The 12106-nt window shown below is 50.1% G+C and overlaps 1 pseudogene; it reads left to right on the top strand.

Moving 5' to 3' along the window:
* Window positions 1-6371: 6371 nt before the first annotated feature.
* On the top strand, window positions 6372-7304 carry LOC126913615 (olfactory receptor 14C36-like; annotated as a pseudogene).
* The last annotated feature ends 4802 nt before the right edge of the window (window positions 7305-12106 follow it).

The raw sequence follows: 12106 nt of genomic DNA, 5'->3' as shown, positions 1-12106 counted from the left end.
TTACACCTGATAGCTGAGCTATTGGTTCGTGCACGTGGGGAGGAAGATGTATCCTCTTGTAGTTCTAGCATTTCGTGAGAAGGTTTCTCTCAAGATGGGATGCAGGCCCATAGGGAAGAAGAGAGACTTTTGTTGTAATGCTGTAGTTGGCTAGCCGATTCATCCATGTGGGTTCCTCTTGGTCTTTCCAGGTCACAACTTCCAATGAGCTGGCATATGGTGATGGTGCGCTCTGTACAAACGTCTGCCACATGGGTCATGGGCACTTGACTTCATCTGGATCTTTGGACAGCTGTTTTTTGTCTAGGTTACTATCAATCACCTTCAGCATGGCTAATTCCCTCCAGCACCGGATACCCCTCTCCATGTTGGTCCACTTTCCTGGTTGACATACAAGATCTTTCTTGAAGGGAGACCTTTCCTTGACGCAAATTTCAGGCCACGACAATCTTCTCTGTCAGCAGACTTAAGTTGGTGCTGAGATGCTGACTCAGTCAGTGCACAAGAGCTTGTGGCTAAGATTGGCACCAGCTGTCCTTCAGCCAGCCCTCATCAAATCCCAAACAGAAGGGTCCTGTGAGAGATGTAGCAAGGCAAGGTAGAAAGAGCATCATGTCCTCCGTGGAAGGCAGCTGTGCCAAAAGCCCAGCCAATAAAAATTTTGGGTCCTTGAAATATCTAATCCTCTCCTGAAGCAGTCTTCTTTCCAAGGATGCACAGAGTCCTAACTCCTGAAGATTAATTTTCTCCCAGCACCAGCAGCAGCATAGGGAAGTCATAGGCATCGCTGATTACTGAGCTGCTCTTAGGACCTCTTTTTGACTTCGTTCCTGGCTTTGACTCACATGATGGCCCATACTTTTCATTTGAAAAATGTCCTGCCTCATCTTCTTTAGCTCTCTCCTTTCTTGTCTGCTACTTAGGAGAGTTAAATTTCCTTTCTTAAAAAAACTGACTTTTCACATCCATTGTTTTTTATTGCATATAGGAGCAACTGATACAGACAAGGTTGATTGGTTTCTGGCCCAGACACAGGGCCCATAAGATGTCAGAGGAGCTGGAGTCGCTGCAGGGCATTTTGCAGATGCTGTAGTGGCTGCAGGGTCTGTTCAGAGGGGTTGGAGTGGCTGCAGGGCTTGTCACAGCTTAAGTTTGAGTGGCATTGATTGTGGCTCTGTAAGCATAGGCCAAGAGCTTGGCACACTGCAGTGCTATGTGTCCCTTTGGAAATAGATGGGTGATAACACCAAATTTCAAGCATTTCAAAAAAAAAAAATAGGATTTGCATTCTTTTGTTAGGGAGAAGTTCCAAAAATGCACTGGATAGTGCCCCCTGCTTAATAAATTTCCCAGATCCTTAACACAGTCCCAAAAAAGCACTTGTGACCTAACTCTCTGCCTCTGGACAGATCTAAAATGGATGGCATTTTAAGTGTTGTTTGACAAAACTCTATTTTATAAATCCAAGAAAGTAACAATTTCAGGAAACTTTGAAAGAAAAAAGGAGTGCTGGGTTTGAAACCATCCAAGGATATTCAAAGGCTTTGAAGAGCTAGTGTAATTAGCCTGGAGGAGAAGGGGGAGGTGAAGGAGAAAGGGAGAGAGGGACTTTAAGTGGGGAAAGGCCTCCCCCACTGTCCATACCAGTTCCACTCCCCCCACCTCCTGCCCACCCCCTTTTAGATTTACTAAGCCTGAGGAGAAAAGGCAAAAAAAAGTAAAAGAGTGTAATTATTAAGAGTTTCTACAAGATGAAGAGATGGTTCCTGGAGGTACAGAGGTAATGCAATAATTTTATTCTATCAGAAGTCAGTGTTTTCCAATACAGCAAAAGATTAAACCTTAAACCTGCCCCCAGAATTGATGAACAGCATGAGCATGAACATGGAAGACAGACAGTTAGCAATGTGCTATACAACACAATTCCGAAAACAAGCACAACAGACCCAGATCAAAAAGATCGACATTGTGATCAGCAACTTTAAACTGATCTAATGCTTAGAAACAACTTACTTTTAAAACGCTTCTGGTCAGATCTGTCATCTCAACCTTTGTGCTCCACGCTAGGCACCAAGAAGAATTGCTGTGTTTGACAAAATCTGACCCGGCAGGCAGCTCAGCACTACAAATCTATTCATCCAGTGGGATGGAGGAGAGAACTGGGAGGAAAAAAAAATAAAAAAAAAAAAAAAGTTTATGGGTTGATATATAAAAGATGTTAATAACAAAAGGAAAATAATTGATAATAATAATATTGTTTAAAACATATATTATTAATAGATATATATTATTATATATTATTATTATTATTATTATAGACACATCCAACCCGGCCTTGAACACCTCCAGGGATGGGGCATCCACAACTTCTCTGGGCAGCCTGTTCCTCACCACCCTCTGAGGAAAGGACTTCTTTCTAATGTCTAATCTGAATCTACCCTCTTTCAGTTTTTAAACCATTACCCCTAGTCCTATCGCTACTCTCTTTGATGAAGAGTCCCTCCCCAGCTTTTCCTGTAGGCCCCTTTAGGTACTGGAAGGCCACTGTAAGGTCTCCCCGGAGCCTTCTCTTCTCCAGGCTGAACAACCCCAACTCCCTCAGCCTGTCTTCAGAGGAGAGGTGCTCCAGCCCCTTGATCATCCTCGTGGCCCTCCTTTGGACTCATTAATAGATCCATGTCCTTCTTGTGCTGGGGGCCCAGAGCTGAACGCAGTACTCAAGGTGTGGCCTCACCAGGGCCGAGTAGAGAGGCACAATCACTTCCTACTCCTGCTGACCACACTATTCCTGGTACAAGCCAGGATGCTGTTTGGCCTTCTTGACCACCTGAGCACACTGCTGGCTCATATTCAGCCAGCTATCCACCAATATCCCCAGATCCTTTTCCCCTGGGCAGCTGTCCAGACACCCTTCCCCCAGCACTATCTTGGGGCTGTTGTGCCCCAAGTGCAGGACCCGGCACTTGGCCTTGTTGAACTTCATACAGTTGACCTCAGCCCATGGGTGCAGCCTATCCAGATCCCTCTGCAGAGCCCTCCTACCCTTGAGTCGATCTACACTTGCATCTAACTTGGTGTCGTCTGCGAAACTTACTGAGGGTGCACTCGATCCCTTCATCCAGATCACTGATGAAATTATTGAAAAAGAAGATACAGCCAATTTTTTTAACCCAATAAAGCATACATCCATCCTGGCCTTGAGCAGCCAGTTTCCCCAGGAGAATGCTGGGGGAAACAGTTTCAAAAGCCTTACTGAGGTCTAGGTAGACCACATCCACAGCCTTTCTCTTCTCCCCTGAGCACATCACCCTTGTCTTAGAAGGAGATCAGATTTGCCAAGCAGGACCTGGCTTTGATAAACCCCTGCTGACTGGGCCTGGTCACCTGGTGGTCCTGTAAGTGTTACGTGATGGTACTCAAGATAATCTGCTCCATGAGCTTCCCCAGCACCGAGCTCAGACTGACAGGCCTGCAGTTGCCCAGATGCTCCTTCTGCCCCTTCTTGTAGACGGCCGTCACATTTGCTAGTCGCCAGTCAACTGGGACCTTGCCTGATAGCCAGGACTGCTGATAAATGATGGAAAGTGGCCTGGTGAGCACTTCTGCCAGCTCCCTCAGTACCAACACGTGGATCCCATCTGGCCCCATAGACTCGCATACATCTAAGTGGAGTAGCAGGTCTCAAAAGTTTTCCTCATGGATTATGAGGGCTTCATGCCACTCGCTGTCCCTATCTACCAGTTCAGGAGTCTGAGTACCAGGGGAACAACTGTTCTTGCTGCTGGAGACTGAGGCAAAGGAAGCAATAAAAACCTCACCTCGCATTTTCCTCATCACCTTTACCTATGTTTCCCCCCACAACCAATAGAGGATGAAGACTCTCATTACTCCTCCTTTATTATTATTTTTTTTTTTTTCTTTTTATTTTTTATTTCAAAAAAAAAAAAAAATCATTATTTTTTTAATTATCCTTAATAGATAGGTTGGGCTCCAGTTGGTCTTTTCGACCTTCTAATTTTGTCCCTGCACAGCCTCACAACATTTAGAATGTGGTTCCAAACACAATGGCAGCATGCAAGAGAAGGAAAAAGCAGAGGAAAGGTAGAATCCTGTGGAATTCATCCCCTATCAATTCTGTGATACTGTGCTGCTGCAGTTTTATTCCACTACATCCTGTATTGTCCAAATTGTCCTGCAATTGTTGATGCAGTTATCTTGTAATAGACAGCATAACCAGGGTGAGCCATCTGCCTGCAGATATTAACAGCTGACAGAATGGAGCATCAGTCAGGAAGAACCTTGAGAAATCCCAGGATTTCTCCTACAGAAACCTCTTGACATTTACAGGAAGGAGAAGAGCCCAGTCCTGCAGCAGAGGAAGAGGAACCCCACCCATCAGGGCAGACTGGGACCCTGCTGAGTGAGCAGTGCCCAGGAGGAGGAGGGCCTGGGCACCACGAGGGATCTCATATGAGCTACTCAGCTAAGACCCAGTGTGACAGACACGGACAAGGGCTTGCAACCAGCAGGGAAAGAGGTGCAGGTCTGGGAGACTCTAAGATCTGCAGCCAGCAGGAAAAGAGGTCTTCAGAGGAGCAAGGACATGGTGTGGAGAGCAAGGCTTTGTGGCAAGGCTGAAAGTCCCAACAAACCCAGGTCTTTGTGTCCATGGCTCTGGCTGTTGTCTCTGCCACTGAGGCCTAGGAGGAGACAGCTTATCGGTAAAGCACCAGGGCCTCATTGCCTCCTCGCCCCCACCCATGAACCAGGCAGGGCTCGGACCATTCTCCTGCACTTGCCCATGCACATCCCCATCTCCTCCTGCCCCAGGAAGAGCCCTGAGCAAGGTGTGAAGGGAAAGGATCTCCCTTCCCAGGGGCTGGGGGTCAAGGCCTGACCCTTGTGCTTGGTGAAACACATCCAGTTTGGAAAAGTGACATCAGAATCACTTTCACATTGCCTTTGTCTCCTTGTCCTCACTGCCTCCAATGCTCTGCTCTAAGAGCTCCAAGGGAGGCTGTGTCAGTGCTGGCCCTCAGGGGGACACTGCAGGAAACTTGCCTCTGACTTGGACTTCTGGAGAGATGTCTTCAATTGTCTCTCAGTGCCTGAGGTTCGTGGGCTCCTCCCCAAAGCCCCCCGAGGGGGGATTGCAATGCCTTGGTCTGGGCGTCTGGTGTGCTGAGCTGGGCCGGGCTCCTGGGACAGAGAGAGCTCCTGGCAAGAGGGCCGTGGTGCAGAGAGACAGCTCTGCCCAGGAGCAGCTCCTCTGCACAGCGCAGCAGGGCTGGGGGCTCTGACCGCAGCTGGCACGGGGAGAGGAGAGAAGGAGAGAGGGCTTGGAGGCACTTGGCAGTGGGAGGATTGCTGAGAGCTGCCTGCTGAGAGCTGCCTGCAGGAGAAATCTGCACAGCCCTTGACAAGGGAAGTCTCTGGCTGCAGGGCCATGCAGCTGCACATCCTGGAAGGGTCTCCTGCTGGGTCTTGTTTCTGGGAGGGCAGTAGGGCAATGCAGTAGGCTTTGAGAGTCCTGCTGGGTTGCACTGCGAGGTGAGGAAGTCTGGCAGAAGCCCCTTGGAGTGCCCTAAGCCAGGTGCCCCTGGTCAGACAAGAGCGGGGTGGCCCGTCCTCCTCCAGGCATTGCAGGGGATGCAGCTGGGATATTGGGATACCGCAGCTTGCGGATATTCATGTGTCTCTGTTGGGTGTTTTTCTGGGCTGCAGCCTGCTCTCCAGCAGGATGCTGCTCTCTCGTGACATCCTTGTGTTATCCAGGTGCCCCAAGGAGAAGACACCTCCATGCTTAGGCCATGTCCATGCTGCTGGATGGCTGTCTGTGGGCAGCTGGAGTGAGGCCTCTGCAGCCCTGGTTAGGAGGGAGGAGCTGAGATCCTGCTGAGACACCTGGAAGAAGGTGAGAATTCTGTCCAGATGCACTGGGACTGCGGCTTCTCTGCTTTAAGAAGTCCCCACTTATTGGGAAAACACAAGAGTGTGATTGTTGTACTAAGCATAAGAATATTTGCCTTGCTCTACACTGTGGTTGGATGTGTTCTCTGCAAACAACACTGCAAGTTTTTGGATTTCATAAGTGGACTGAACTTGAGTTTCCCCCGTGTTCCTGCTTCCCAACCTGCTTCACAGCAGGAAGGACTCCTCTGGAGCCCACAGCAGCCCATGCTCCCAGTGCCACTCTCAGCCAGCACCAGCCGCAGCTCAAGCAAGAGAGCTGCAGAAAGGTTCTCCTGCAAAGAGAGAGGCTTCGGATGAGAGTGCTCTAAGACATGCAACAACTTTTCCTCAGAGAAGTCTGTTCTAACCTTTTTCTGCCTTCTCCTTTTCAACAGACAACTGTGCCCAATGTCAGCAAAATGCCCAACAGCAGCTCTGTGAGCGAGTTCCTCCTGCTGCCATTCGCAGACACGTGGGAGCTGCAGCTCCTGCACTTCAGGCTCTTCCTGGGCATCTACCTGGCTGCCCTCCTGGGCAACGGCCTCATCCTCACCGCCGTAGCCTGCGACCACCGCCTCCACACCCCCATGGACTTCTTCCTCCTCAACCTCGCCCTCCTCGACCTGGGCTGCATCTCCACCACTCTGCCCAAAGCCATGGCCAATGCCCTCTGGGACACCAGGGCCATCTCCTATCAAGGGTGATGTGCTGCACAGGTCTTTCTATTTGTCTTCTTGATTGCATCAGAATTTTATGTTCTCACTATCATGGCCTACGACCGCTACGTTGCCATCTGCAAGCCCCTGCACTACGGGAGCCTCGTGGGCAGCAGAGCTTGTGCCCAGATGGCAGCAGCTGCCTGGGGCAGTGGCTTTCTCAATGCTGTCCTGCACACGGCCACTACATTTTCCCTGCCCCTCTGCCAAGGCAATGCTGTGGACCAGTTCTTCTGTGAGATCCCCCAGATCCTCAAGCTCTCCTGCTCAGATGCCTACCTCAGGGAAGTTGGGGCACTTGTGTTTAGTGTTTCTTTAGTCTTTGTTTGTTTTGTCTTCATTGTGTTGTCCTATGTGCAGATCTTCAGGGCAGTGCTGAGGATGCCCTCTGAGCAGGGCCGGCACAAAGCCTTTTCCACGTGCCTCCCTCACCTGGCCGTGGTCTCCCTGTTTGTCAGCACTGCCATGGTTGCCTACCTGAAGCCCCCCTCCATCTCCTCCCCATCCTTGGACCTGGTGGTGGCAGTTTTATATGTGGTAGTACCTCCAGCAGTGAACCCCCTCATCTACAGCATGAGGAACCAGGACCTGAAAGCCACGCTGAAGAAACTGATTCTAGTGGTAATATTCACTTAGCAATGAATGGCTGTCTCACTTTTCTAGTTTTGTTCAATTTAATCTCAGGCAATTTGTGACCTTTAGGTGTAGCATTTTTTAAATTCTGTTTGCAGTTAAATGTTTGTTTTCATTCCTCTTTTCCGGATGACCAACCCTCTGTGTGACCCAGAGAAGGTGTTTATTCCTAAATGACACCTGGCCTCTGTTGTGGCATCTTCTTAGTAAAATGAAGTTGCTCAGTGCTCAGGGCTCTTCTTCCCAAACTGGAGTGCAGAAGACGCTCAGGGAATGCCAGGCTCAAGGCCTCACTCTTGTGCTTGGGTGCCACCTGGACACAGGGGCAGGAGGGCACGGGGTGCTGGGTGAGGGAGTCAGGGCTGGACTGAGTCATCACTGGTGGATTCCCAGTGCCCCTGGAGGCCCTGACTGGTCAAGAAGCAGCTTCCTGGGATTGAAATGTGACAGGGCTGGCTGCATCATGGAGGTATCGGGAGCCACCAGGGTATCCTAAGGGTTCTCCTGGGATGCCGTGTGCCTTGTGTTGGGTGGGCAGCGAGTGGGTCTTCACAGTAAAGCTAAGCCAAAGGATGCATGGGCTGATGGGAGCTCTGCAATGCCAGGACACACAGCGAGGCCACAGCACAAAGGTCTCAGAGGCCTTCAGTGAACAAGCGGAAAGGGCCAAGACTGGGTGACCAGGCAAGGGCAGGGGGGTGGGGAGAGGTGGGCAGGGGGCTGGGGCTGGTCTGGGCAGTGCCCGGCAGAGGGCACCAGCAGCGTCAGGGAGCGGTGGCAGCATGCAGGGGAGGGCTCCCAGCAGGGCTTGGTGCTGCAGAGCCAGGGCTGGGGAAGGGAGCCCAGAGCTGCAGGGGCAGGGGACAGGAGGCCGCTGTGGGCCCTTGCTGGCCTGGGCAGAGCAGGAAGGGGGCCCAAGGCATTCGTCCCCTAACCACAGCCTGCCAGGACCTGCACGGCGCTCACGGAGCATCCAGGGCCAGGCTCTGCGCCATGGTGCGCAGGGAGAGGGCAAAGCCTCTCTGAAAAAGAGGCTGAAAGTGAAAAAGGTCCCTCCGCTGCCCCGTGGTGTGACAGGGCCAGGGTGGGACAGGTTACCTTTATTTGATGTAGTTCTTGTGTAATTTGCATTGGTGATGGCACAAAAAGACAGCTCCTTCAGCAGTGATGTATATCCTTCTTCATGTTAGGACACAACTCAGCGTCCTTCACTCTGCTTTATCTCACAGATGAACTGGATTAGGTCTCTTTGATCAGTCTGAGGCACAATGCAGTGCTTTTTGCCTTCTGCTACTCCAGCACAACATGTGTGACTTTCCCTTACTCTGTGCATTGACCTGACGGGTCATTTCACATTTCCCTCTTTCAAAACCCTAGTTTGACCGGGACCATTTCCAAAGTGGGGCAAGCTGATGGATTCTGCCTCAGCCATTTGAAGCGTGCTATACTTGAGTTTTTCAGCCTGAGTTTGCTAAAGAATACCCAGGAAGGTAAACGGAAAAGCAAAGTGATGGACCACGCAATTGCTGAGAAGCCCCTCGCCGATGCTCAACCTGTCCTGAGCATTGGTCCCCCGTACCCTGGCCAGCCTGCACCAGGATCTCTTGTGCACGTCCCTTGACCTTGACTTCTTTACTGCAAAATCAGCTTTCAGAGGAATTTGGCAGTATTTTTCTTCCCTTTCTCAAACACTTCCTCTGCTCTGTCACCCCACACAACGATGCCATCGATGTAGTGCAGGTGTTCAGAGCTTCCTCCTCTTCCAGGGCAGTCTGGAGCAGTCCATGGCAAATGGTAGGGCTGAGTTTGTATGCCCTGGGGCAGTCGATTCCAGGTTGAAACGCAAGCTGTGGCCTTCAATCTGGCTGGCAAATGGATGGAGGAGAAAAGGCAATTAGCGATATCAGTTGTGGCAAAACGCTGGGTGCCTTGATCCAGTTTGCAGGGAAGCTCTACCGTGTCGGGCATGGCAGCACTCAGCACTGCATGACTTCATTCAGGCCACGACAATCCTCTGTCAGCAGACTCAGTTGGTGCTATACTGACTCAGGTGCACTGGCTGTGGCAGTGATTGGCACCAGCTGTCCTTCAGCCAGCCTCATCAACCCCACAACAGAAGGGTCCTGTGAGAGACCAAGGCAAGGTAGACAAGAGCATCATGTCCTCCGTCTCCAAGGCAGCTGTGCCAAAAGCCCACCGATACCCTTTTGGGTCCTTGAAATATCTATCCTCTCCTGAAGCAGTCTCTTCCTAAGGATGCACAGAGTCCGGGGCCAGTCCCAGTGGGGTGCTTGTGCCACTCCTTCCCACTTGGACTCACTTCAGCCTCCAGTACAGGTCAGTGTTGGGATCCCCCTGTCACTCCAGACATACAAATGGGTTCACCCCTCCAGAGCTTGGTGGCACTAGGGTACGCTGTGCAGTGGTGTCCACTGGAGCCTGATACTTCTGTGGGCCTGATGTGCAAGGCCATCGAATCCACACAGTCCAATACAGCCGATTGTCCCCTTCCTCCCCCTGGCTGGAGGCATGGCCCCTCTAGTCCTGCTCATAGTATTCATTACTGTGTCTGCAGGACTGCCCGCTGGAAATTGGAGCAGCAGTTCTTGAAGAACCCCTTTTGGTGACTGTTTTTCCTTGCCACTCACATAGCCGTGCCTCTAGGGTTGAGGCAGATTTTCCATCCCACTTTCTCATGTCCTCTCCATGGTCACACAGGTAAAACCACAGGGTGACACATAGTGTGTACCCACCATCTCTCCTTTCCTGCCCTCTAAGTCCAGGCAGGGGCCCCGTTTCTCCCAGCACCAGAGCAGCATAGGGATAGGGATCGCGTGATTACTGATGCTCTTAGGACCTCTTCCTCTTCGTCCTCCTACTCACATGATGGCCCAGCTTTTCTGAAGCCTGCCTCATCTTCTTCCTCCTCCTTTCTTGGCTAGGTAGGATTTTATTTTCTCTCTAAAAAAACTGACTTTCACATCCATTGTTTCTTCTTGCATATAGGAGCAACTGATACAGACACAGGTTGCTTCTCTGGCCCAGACACAGGGCCCATAAAAGGAGCTGGAGTCGCTGCAGGGCATTTTGCAGATGCTGTAGTGGCTGCAGGGTCTGTCAGAGGGGTTGGAGTGGCTGCAGGGCTTGTCACAGAGGTTGCAGTGGCATTGATTGTGGCTCTGTAAGCATAGGCCAAGAGCCAGCACACTGCAGTGCTATGTGTCTCTTTGGAAATGCCAGGGTGATAACACCACTTTTTCAAGCATTTAACCAGTTTTTTTAGGATTCTGCACTTGTTCTGGAGGTGAAGTTCCAAAGCACTGGAGGTGTCCCCTGCTCTAGCTGCCTGCCCAGATCCTCCCATACTCCCTGCCACTCCTCACTCTCCTGCCTCTGGACAGATCTCTGGATGGCATGCTTAAGTGGTTGTTTGACATTAAACAAAAGCTGAAACACATTCAGGAGACGTAATAGGAACATGCTGGTTTGACCATCCCAAGGATATTCAAAGCTTTGAAGAGCTAGTGTAACTAGCCTGGAGGAGAAGGGGGAGGTGAAGGAGAAAGGGAGAGTGAACCAGTGGGGAAAAGTGTCCTCCCCTTGTCTCCCCCAGGGCTTGGTTTCCTGAGGAGGAAAGGTCAAGAGTGTAATTCTTAATAGTTTCTGAGAGATGGCTCCCAAGGTATGGAGGTAATGGCAATGCTGAGTACAAGTACCAGATTAGTTTCATGACCAGGAATTTTATCATATCATAAGCCAGTGTTACACGATACAACAAAGAAAAAACTTGAAGCAGCCATCAGACAAGATAAACAGCATGACAGGGGAGACATCCAGTATGTCATGTGCTATACAAGACAGTTCTGAAATCGAGCACAACAGACCTGAGATTAAAAAAAAAAAAAAAGAAAAAAGAAAGAAAGAAAGTCAACTTTGTGATCAGCAACTATTAAAATCAACTGATGGTTATAAAGGCTTTCTTTTAACATGCTGTGGTCAGATCTGTCATTGGCTCAAACTTTGTGCTCCATGTCGGGCACCAAAAAGAGCGTGGTTTAACGCGGCAGGCAGCTCAGCACCACACAGCCATTCCCTCACACACACACCCTGCTACACCCCCAGCAGATGCGGGAGAGAATGAGGAGGGGGGAAAAAATAAACTAAACTAAAAAAAAAAAAAAACAAAAACTAAAAACATAAAAGACAGTTTGAATAAGACAGAAAGGGAAGACAAATAATACGAACAATGATGATGATGATCATGATGGTGATTGCCTGTCCCGCAACAGTGGTACCCCCTACCCTGGCCAGCAACCCCATATTGATTGTTCAGCATGACGTCTGCGGTATGGAACATCCCTTTGGCCACTTGGGGTCAGCTGTCCTGCTTCTGTCCCCCCCAGCTCCTCAGGCATCCCCCAGGCCCTCCACTGCTGGGCAACAACTAAGCCATCAGTGTGTGATAATCATTCTCCTCATGCTAAATGCAAAACACAGCATCATAGCAGCTACTAGGAGGAAAAATAACTTGATTCTAGCCAACAGCAGGACACCCACAGACTAAGGGCATGATATCTCTGTGTGTATATCAAAAGAGAAAAGGTGGTGGAGATTAATTCGAAAGTACTGGAGCTGAGCACGATGCAGATGGTGTGGAATATGGGGTGGATATTGTCCTCAGTTTTGGCAGGGCTAGACTCACTTTTCTTCTTATGAGCTGGTATGGTGCAGTGTTTTGTACATAGGACACAGCTCCAGACAAAATAACAGCATGCATGAGAAGGAAGAAGAGAAAAAGTGGAATT

This window comes from Cygnus atratus, chromosome 31 (genome assembly GCF_013377495.2).
Source record: "Cygnus atratus isolate AKBS03 ecotype Queensland, Australia chromosome 31, CAtr_DNAZoo_HiC_assembly, whole genome shotgun sequence".
Taxonomy (NCBI): domain Eukaryota; kingdom Metazoa; phylum Chordata; class Aves; order Anseriformes; family Anatidae; genus Cygnus; species Cygnus atratus.
The sequence above is the reverse complement of the archived record's forward strand: the minus strand, read 5'-3'. Positions and strand labels throughout refer to the sequence as shown.